This window comes from Rattus norvegicus, chromosome 6 (assembly GCF_036323735.1).
Source record: "Rattus norvegicus strain BN/NHsdMcwi chromosome 6, GRCr8, whole genome shotgun sequence".
NCBI classification, from domain to species: domain Eukaryota; kingdom Metazoa; phylum Chordata; class Mammalia; order Rodentia; family Muridae; genus Rattus; species Rattus norvegicus.
Window position 1 is genome coordinate 16,921,127 of NC_086024.1, and position 10,245 is coordinate 16,931,371.

The following is a 10,245-nucleotide window of genomic DNA, read 5'->3' on the forward strand; positions in this document are numbered from 1 at the left end:
CTGCGGAGGAGAAAGTGGCCATTTCTCAAGCAGAAATGTTCGAAATCCAGTGAGCTTTCGAGATGGAGTGTCTGTCAAGAGCAGGGTGAGACACCAGGCCCTCCATGAGCAATAGAGGAGTGTGTTTATGCCTCTGACTGTAAGAATCATAGCGTGATGTTCGAAGCCTAGAGAGGCAAAGCCCCCGGCGAGAAGACGCAGATATTAATGGTGGGCACACGTGCTGAAAACGACACCTTCCACTTTCCACAAGCAGAAAATGACATTTTTTTTCCTCACAGAAATTGTGAAAAAGAGAAGTTATTATGGCTCAACATTTAGACAGGAATTAAAGCACTTTCAATACCATCTAAAATTATTTTTTTCTCCCATGGCCTGGGTTCATTAACAGATAAGTTGGATTTTCCTCTGTGAGGGTTCAAACAGGAAAAGTCTGTATTTCCCTTCCTGATGTGCTTCACATGAACCTGTGCAGCCTTAACTCCACAGCCGTAACTACCAACTGCATGTCAATATCGAAATTAAATGAACGGTGAAGTTCCTCACTACCCTAGCTGCCCTTCAAGTACTGGAGAGCCACACGTGGTCACTGTTTGCTGTACTGACTGACACAGACACGGAGTATTACGAATATCAGGTCCAAAAGAAATTCCACGTGTCCAAACTCTGGCAGTTGGACAAAAGCCAGCATTCCTCAGGAACGTAGGAAGGAGCCATTTCTCTTATCACTGGCAGAAGGGACGAATGGCTGCTTGTGGTACCTATTAGCATACCAAAGCACAGGCTGGACTCCAGGTCCCCTTAGTATCACAAGTACCTGATACACATTGCAGTGTCCAAGCTGGCTGGCACCCCGACTCTGCTCACAACCCCCAAACCTAAACTTCCTCCATCTCAGGAGCTGCCTTCCCCCTCCCCACCCCAGCTTCTCCTTTCCTTATAACTCTGCTGTGTTGGTTGTGCTCCCTTCTCTGTGCTCTCTCACTTTTCTCTTTAGCCCACGCCCACTTGCCTCCACCCCGCCCCCCTTGCCTCCACCCCGCCCCCTTTGCCTTGACCCCATCCACTGCCTTTTTTTCTCCCCCTCCCCCAACTCTGCTCCTGTTTCTCTCCTACCCAGGTCCAGTTTACTGGCCGTGTTCAGTCTACTGCTTTCTCTCTCTGCTCCAGACTCTTCGAGATGCCTCTGGCTGTTCTCCCCCTCACATCTACAATAAAAACCTTCCCCTTAACCATATCACGGAGTGGCCATGTCATCAGTTTAGATGACCATTGCTGCCAAACGTTCCACTGGACAGCCAGCCAGTGGACATTTATTATAGAGGCAAATTGCATTTTAGGGCTGTATTTATTGAACAAGCAATGCCTTAGCTACATGAATTTGTTTCTTCCTGCGTCTTAGCAATGACAAGTTCTCCATAATTTTCTAAACCAGAGGTCTGCAAACCTAAGACAGGACAGCAGCAAATCCCTGGCCCTTATCCCACTGCCCCACTCTATTCTGAGGCCCCTGCAGCTGTCCCCATATTCTGTCCAACCCAGAGCTAGCCTAGCTCCACCCACTCTCCCTGAAGAGCATGGCTTTACTGTCAGGACACTGTTCAAATGGCTAACACAGCCTGGGAGAGGGCTGGGGAGATGGCTCAGTGGGCAAGGCACTTGCTACACAAGGGTAAGGACCTGACTTAGCATCCCCAGAGCCCACATAAAGCTGGACACTCATGCTATTCCCAAACCAGAACAGAGCCCTTGCTAAAACAAGGCAGAGGACACAGGGCAGCACATAAGGTTATGTTCTTTTTTTTTTTTTTTTTTTTCTTTTTTTTTCCGGAGCTGGGGACCGAACCCAGGGCCTTGCGCTTGCTAGGCAAGTGCTCTACCACTGAGCTAAATCCCCAACCCCTATAAGGTTGTCTTCTGATCTCCTGATCTCTCTCTCTCTCTCTCTCTCTCTCTCTCTCTCTCTCTCACACACACACACACACACACACACACACACACACACACACACACACTATGTGAACTCAGGATTAAGAAAACGAAAACAAACCAACTAGTCCAGACAAGGCTGTAGAGGCCCAGCCGCATGCATCCAGGCAGAGTGATGAAATTGTGCTTGTGTCCCTGAGGTGCGGCTGAAGCAGCTGAAGCCTTATCAACTCAGGTTACATGTGGATGTGACTCTGAACAGGAAATTTAATGAAAAGAGACTCCTTTGCAATAGTATTTGCAATCAATAGAAAAATAGGTTTGGTCTCTTTGCTTTGTTTTTAATTTTGAGGCACAGAAATCCTCACCAAGAGTTGTTCTTCCTGCCTCATTTAACTTCGAGTCCTATTGAGCGGCTTGCCCTGCAGTGTGCAGGGTAAACGGCACTTTTACCGCCCACCGGAAATTAATGCCACTTGACTGACAGCATCCCCGATCTCTCTCGGAAAAGCGTGACCACAGCTCTGAGTTTCCTAATTTGATCATAGACTCCTGGAGTGCCCTCGGCTGGGGACAATCCTGGGCAGTCCCAGGCCCTGGTGGCCCGCTGGCCTTGTTTACATTTCTAAGGTTCCAACAGGGAATGCTGGCGGGACAGGCTTTCAGATGACAAAGCAGATCAACTCTGTGAAGCCTCCTAGGGAAGACAGGATGTCCACCCTCCTAATTCTTCCCGGCCCAATTCCAGTCTTGCTTAGGTTTCCCTGGTACCTGTTTTTTGTGTTGCAGAAGTGAAGAGCCACCTGTGGGTGAAGCCCTGTGCAGCTTCAGAAGCCGACAGAAAAGCAGTAACATTGTACTTCATTGTTCAGAAAGAGGGCTTGGCAATTAGAACAGGCAGAAAAGAAATTATGGATCTAAGTTATTAGGTCTGCACACGGAACATGTCTTTAAAACCAACCTTATTTTCCCGAGGGAAAATTTTAATACCCCCACCCTCCTCTCTGTCTCTGCCCCTGATAGCACTCTGCTCTGCTTCCTACTACAAGCAGATGCCAAAACAGGGACATTGCTGGGATGTGTCACAGAGTAACCGGCTGGGGCCTGAGCCAGACAGAGAGATGCTGAGAAGCCAAAAAAACAAACAGTAGGAGAGAAAACAATGAAGAGAGACCCGCCCAGCCGGTGAGCAGCAGAGCTTCACACACTGGCTTCTGGGGCGGAGGGAGGAAGGAGCGGCTGGACCAGCCAGGAGAAGAAGCTGGACCAGGAAACATGGGGCACTAACTGCAGTCAATTCTCCACAATGAAGCTAAGGGCCACCATTTTGTGGGTGCTGTAAAATGGTTTGGGGTAGATGAGAGAAGAGAATGGATAGGATTTGGAAAAAAAAATTTTTTTCTCCTTCAGCCATCTGCCTGGTCGCTGCAACTGTTAATAAGCCAGCAGCGACAGTTTAATGAGTGCTTACTGTTAGGGTTTAAATCTCGGCCCGGGCCTGGACAGAACACACCCAGACAACATGGTTCCACATGGAGAAGTTTAATGAGACAAGAGTAGAAGAAGAGAGGAAAGGCGGCCGACCATGGGCATGTGGGAAGGGGAAAGGGGGCAAAAACAGAGAAGAGCAAAGAGTAAGAGGGGGTAAGAGAGAGAGGAAGGGGGCAAGCAGCCCCTTATATAGTCAGGCACAGCTGGCTGTTGCTAGGCAACTGTGGGGCGGAGCATACCTGGCCGTTCCCAGGTAGCTGTGGGGGTGGAGCTTAGACAGAATACCTACATTTCTCTGTTTCGGTTTAATTAAAAAGAAAAATTAGAAAGGCGATGGTAGAACAGGAATGGGGTTGTCGTGCTCTCTGACTGCTTCCTGCTTGCTTGGGGGCAACGTGTCTCTAGGAAACCTAGAAAAGTGGGTATGGGATGTTTGTCCAGTCTTGGAGTTGGCTGTTTCCTGTGGTCCAGAGTCTGTGAAACCCCCTGAGGATAGGTCAGAAGGAACAGGTCCAATAGAAGCGCCTGTGTCTGTGAGAGGGATTGGAGCATCTGGAGGTCGCTTCTCTGGAGCTGTCCTGGGTGTAGTAAGCGCCTGGACTTGACAAGATGCTGGAGCACACATATATATTCATTATAGGCAGAGAATAAGATTAAGTATATTTGGGATCAAAGAAAACTTTTTCTTAGATGTACATTTGAAACCCAGAGGAAGCCCACCCTTTGGAATACCAACACTTACTATGTCCAACGCACATACATATGCACATGAAGGGCTTTCATTTTGACATCATAAAGAACCCAAGGCTTAATGAAGTGGACGATCCTATAGCAGGGACACAAGATGCCCTTTAATCGCTGCTGAAAGAGTAGAGCCATTTTTACGACTTGGCATAGGTCGTTCCATCTCTCTACGTGATACACAATGTTCAAATTCAATTGTTACCCTGCATTAGTCATATTAGTAAATCACTTATTTTGACTGAATAAATGGAGTTGGTTTAGAGAGACAATGTCACCTGTAGCCTATTCTTTTAAATGTGTGGGGATTTCTGTAATACCCAACTTTTTTTTTCTTTTTAAGTGGGTGTGGGAGAACTGGGGGCAGGCAGGAAGGTGGGGTGTTACAGGAAGACATGGAAAGGGTTCTTCGTTTGAAAAAGGGAAGAAAGAAAGAAAAAGAGATAACATATCTAGAAATGATTGCCCCATAAACAAAACACGAGCACACACAGCAATGCCGTGTACTTTCCCACCCACTCGCTTGTTCTTAATGATTCAAGAACAGAACTGCCTGGGTAGATCTGCAGGCTCCCGTTCCCGACATCTGTGCTGAAACAACGCTGTGTGTGTTCACAGAACCCTCGCTTCTGCCCAGGGAGAGAGGCCCGGGCACCTTGGGTTGATTCTTACCTATCCTGTGACTTAAAATAGTCTGGGTTGTTCTGTGAACTCATAGGGGCGGGGGCGGGGTGGTGAAGAGGACAGCATGGCGTTGAAGTTTGATGATGCTCACTCAGGTCAGGTGATGTTCGCACAAGGAAATGACTCTCCAATAATTAGAAAGCTGAGCTCCGTCCCGTGTCTTTGGCTGGATGGCATGGGCTTGTTTGGAATCAAGGTAGCAGACTGCTCTCCTGTATTGATAAGAATTCAGGGTTTGGGTGTGGCTGGGGGGTTCCAGTTCCAGGGCCAGCATTGCTAAGCTGGGCTTCCAAGTTCCTCAGCTGTGCTTTCATGAATGTCTTATATCCTCCAATTGCCTAAAGGGCAGATGTGTTTTCCAGTAGTCATTTTCTGCAGATCTGTAATTCCCCTCCCCCAGGCTGGTTTTCATAGTCTTTCATTTATTTATTTTTTATTTCATATTTTCATTGATTATTTAGGAATTTCATATCACAAACCTTGAGCACCTTCATTTTCCAGTCTTTCCAGGTACTCTGCCTCCACCTTTGAGATGACCCCCAAAGATCATAAGAAGAAAGAGGAAAAAAAAGTCCAATCTGTGTTGCCTATATACTCACTGGAGCATGGTCAAACACCCAGAGGCCAGCCCCTTATTAGAAAACTGAGTTCTTCCCCTTCCACATCCTCACCAGAAGCCAGCAACTGTGGAGAGCTACACTTCAGCATCCTTATCACAATTTTTAAGAGTTTTGGGGTCTGGAGAGATGGCTCAGTGGTTAAGATCACTGACTGTGCTTCCTAGAGGTCCTCAGTTCAAATCCCAGCAAGCACATGGTGGCTCACAACCATCTGTAATGAGATCTGATGCCCTCTTCTGGTGTGTCTGAAGACAGCTACAGTGTACTCATATATAATAAATAAATCTTAAAAAAAAAAAAGAGTTCTCTTTGTCCACAGCCTTTCTTTATGGGACTCAAGACCCAGTCCTCCCTTCATCCACCATTTTGGAAGCCCTTGGCATAGTAGCCAGAATGCACTGAGCAGACAGGCCTCTCGACCTGCCAACACGAAGCTAACCCTGTGATTCACCTGGGAGGAAGGAGTGAGCCGCTTAAGGTAGCCTGGCTGTCAGGAGAAGGGCTGACACTCCTATCCTAGTTGGCTAGGTACAGCCTATGTCCCTGCCACCTTTAAATGGTTATTTTAGGACTGTCACTTTGGGTTTCTACCTAGCAGAACATTAAAAGGGAGTTGCCAGGATTGGAGCTCACTGCCAGAACTCAAGTTCAACCCGTAGCACACAAAACCCCAATTGTTAAACCCATCAGGCGAATAAGACCACCACAATTCTGAGCCAGACTTGAAGTGTGCTTTAATTAAATATTGGCCAGGGTGAAGGACCCTGGACAGATCCATTCTGAGATCCCTGAAAATGGCCACGAGCTGTGTTGGCCAGGTGCTTATGAAGGCAAATCCATAAACTTCCCACCATTGTCCAGTTGGAGGCAAGAAACATTCTGACAGAGATCCTGCCTATGTACCTCCCACCTGTGTGTGGAGAAGCCCATCTGGAACAGCTGGGCCAACCAAACTTGTTTGGGAAAGTGAAACCCTGTGGCTTGTTACCTTTTGTGAACACGATCCAGCATTCCAGGGAGTGCCTGTCCTTGGGCAAGGGGCTTACAGGGTAGAAGCGTTTCTGTTCTGTGGATCTCTTAGGTACGGTGATTAGAAGTAAAACATAACTTTGGCTCTCACAAAACAACAAAACATGCCAACTTTCCACTGTGAGCAAGAAGGGAGGCAAGCAAAAGGAGTGGATTTGGCATCTGAAATGAGCCTGTGAGGAGGTTCGGTGGGTAAAATCTCTTGCCATCAAGCCTGACTGTAAATGAATTATACATTCTTGCCTGTCCGTATAAATGACAGAAAAAACTGGTATTTTATTTGACAAGCTGTAAGCCTAGACTGGGCATGTTCTGAGCTATTCTAACTTACGTCCAATCCATAGGCCCTCGTCACTTGCTGTTTAAGTCTCACCTCTGTTATTTCTGCTCCATCAGCCTGTCCTCAGGGCCCACATCTCCACGTGCTCACGATCTGTCCAGCCTCTCTCCATCTCCTTTCTCCTCTCTGTGGTCTCTCTCAAGACCTCTCACTGGATTCTCAGGTCCCGCCTTTCTCTCACAACTGCCCAATCACAGGCTCTAGCCTTTTATTAACCAATAGCTTTAAAGGAGGGAGCAAGGTTTACACAGCAAAGGCCAGTGCATGAGAATTCACTGGTCTAGGGGCAACCAGATCTTGGGGTTCAGAAGTTAGGATCTGAATACATAGCAGCCTCAACCCAACACCCAACACCTGACAACCTGAGCTGGAACCCTTGGACCAACCTTGAAGTACAGACTCTGACACTTCACCCTCTGACGTGTGCACTTTGGCACTTCCTCAAACAAATACATAGTAAAAACAACAACAACAACAACAAAAAAAACCCCACACTTTGAATACAAAAGTTATCTGAGCTAGGTACAGTAGCATAAGCACTGAGGCTTGAGCAAGGGGATCTTCAATCTGAAGCCCACCTTGGCTCCACAGTGAGTTCCTCTGCAATAAACAAAGGAATAAGAAAAAGGAAAGCAAGCTGGAAAATTCTGATTTTTAACTTATGCCAACACCAGACGTTGGCTGTTACTTGCTTGAGACACTGGGATCTTCTTGGGCTTCAGGCTTTAGACCCAGATTTCGTGTCTTTGGTGGTTGTTTTCATGTTTTGGATCCACCTGACAGTTCTGCTATTAGGGAAGGAAGGAGGAGAAAGAGCAAAGGAGACAGCAGAAATGGAGACGTTTGGGTTGCCGTTTTTAAGTACACCTCCCCCTTTACTCTTCAGACAGGGTCTGTGTGTGTGCATCTACTAAGGCTGGCCTCCAGCCTGCTGTGTAGCCAAGGTAATACTTGCAGTACAAAGCGAACTTCTCTACCCTTGACCTTCTGGTCCTGCCTCCCCTCCTGAGTTCTGGGGTAGCAGTCATGGGCTTCAGCATTGCTAGGTCACCATTGTGCCAACAGAGCTACTTCCTTAGCCCTGTGTCTCCCCTAACTTTATACCCAATTCCAGGGCCAGTGAGATGGCCCAGTAGGCAAGGGACCTGCTGCCAAGCCTGACAACCCGAGTTCAATCCCCGCAACCCACACGGTAGAAGAGAAAATGACTCCTGCAAGTGCCCCCAGCTACATACAAATTAATAAATATGTAAAAAAAAACAAAAAACAAAAAACTGAAGATGGAAAATCCTAAGGCCTTAAAGCATGATCGATTCCTTTTTGTTTTATAGCAGTAACTACAAATCAAATTTTGCTGTTTTTATTTTTTGTAATGTTTCCATATAGGCCTGACATCCTGCTGCGTGTGTGCATGAGTACACACTACACATACTACACACACCACATACACGCACGTATGTAGTGTGTGCATGTGTGTGAGATGTATGTAGTGTGAGTGTGCATGTATGTGTGTGTGCATGTGTGATATATGTTGTGTGTGCATGTGTGTGTGATGTATGTAGGGTGCATGTGCATGTATGTGTGTATGCATATTTGATGTATGCACTGTGTGCATGTGTGTAGTGTATGTGGACTTGTCCCTGTGCACATGTACATGTGGGTACAGGTCAGAGGACAACCCCGATGTCATTCCTCAATCATCATATACTTTATCTTTTTTTTTTTTTAAAGAACTAAACACTTTATTTTTTTTAAAGATTTATTTATTTATTATATATAAGTACACTGTAACTGTCTTCAGATACACCAGAAGAGGGCATCGGATCTCTTTACAGATGGTTGTAAGCCACCATGTGGTTGCTGGGAATTGAACTCAGGACCTCTGGAAGAGCAGTCGGGTGCTCTTAACCTCTGAGCCATCTCTCCAGCCCTACTTTATCTTTTAAGACAAGGTCTCTCACTGAATTGCACACCCACAGGTGGGCTAAGCTTGCTGGCCAGTGAGCCTAGAGACTGCGTGTCTCTGCCTCCCCTTCTAAGTATATGAATGCACCAGTTACAGTGCTTAGTTGGCTCTTTTGTGGGTTGAGGATGGAGCTCAGGTACTTAAACTTGTGTGGAGGGTGCTTTACTAGCTAAACTAGATCCCCAGAGAATGAATGTGTGTGTATGTGTAATATATATATATATATGTATATGTATATATATATATATATTACACATACACACACACACACATGAAATTTGTTTTTTAGGTTACAATTTTAATTATAACCCCTTCCTCTTAGTTACTTTTCAGACAGGATCTGTGTGACACACACACACACAATTAGTAAAATTAATAAAAATTAATAAGATTAATAAAATTAATTAATTGGATATGTATTAAAGCTTTCCAGCCCATATTGTCATATTTAGTTCTATTAGCCTGTTGTATTAGATTTTCTACTCTGTGGTCAAGAGGGGCTAACGAAGTAGTTACAAAAGCACAAACCTGGTGGGTTCACAATCTACTGTGGTCAGGATCTCCAGACTAGCACTGACATAGAACCCTCCATGTTTTCAAACTGGATAGGTTCGGGTGGGTTCTCACAAGAAATGCCTCAGAAGAAAATGACCTGCCAATCATCCAAATGAGATCCAGGAGTGTGCTGATTATTATTTGATTACCACAGGGTTTGGAACCAGGGCCTCCTGCAGGCCAAACACTCATGCTACCTTGGAGCTTCAGCTGAAGCCTGTGTGTCTTTCCTGCTCGCTTTTGTTCTACTGTGACTTTTGTTCTACAGGGTGTCTGCAGTTCAGGCTGGTCTCGAACTCTGATCCTCCTGTGTCTACCTCCTGAGTGCTGGGCTTACAGATATGTGCCACTAAGCCTCGGTTCAAGGTTGTGATTCTTCATTTCCTTTTCTCTCAATCGCCAATCTCTATGGCGGTCAGCATAGCATGGAAATAACTGTTCATTCTTACCATGATGCGTGGAGGTAGTGTTTATTTATTTTCACACTCATTTGTAGACTTATTCATTCACTCATTCATTCATTCACTCGTTCATTCGTTCATTCATTCATTCCGTCTATAAAAAGCAGCACTATATCGTGTTAGCTCCAGAGTGCAAAATGGCCCTGGAGCCAATTCCAAAATGCTTTAGAACTTGGAAACTGTCACTCAGTAGTTCTCACATCTTTCCAGGGTGGTTAAAAATTGTTTGAAATTAACTATAGTTTGGAATATAGATAACAAAAGAAACATTTTCTAAATTCTAATTTATACGCCTTTTGGAGACATTTTTGTTTTTGTTTGGTCGGGTTTTTTTGTTTGTTTGTTCGTTGGTTTGTTTGTTTTGAAAGAATGTCTCTAGGTAGCCCTGGCTGGCCTGGAATTCGTTATGTGGATCAAGCTAGCCTGAAA

General features: G+C 45.7%; 1 long non-coding RNA gene across 1 annotated transcript; it reads left to right on the forward strand.

The window, feature by feature from the left end:
- The first annotated feature begins 1,935 nt into the window (after positions 1-1,935).
- LOC120093197 (uncharacterized) lies at positions 1,936-5,765 on the forward strand. Its single transcript, XR_005486288.2, has 2 exons — positions 1,936-3,114; positions 5,347-5,765. It is a non-coding gene; the product is annotated as an uncharacterized LOC120093197 (long non-coding RNA).
- Positions 5,766-10,245: the final 4,480 nt, after the last annotated feature.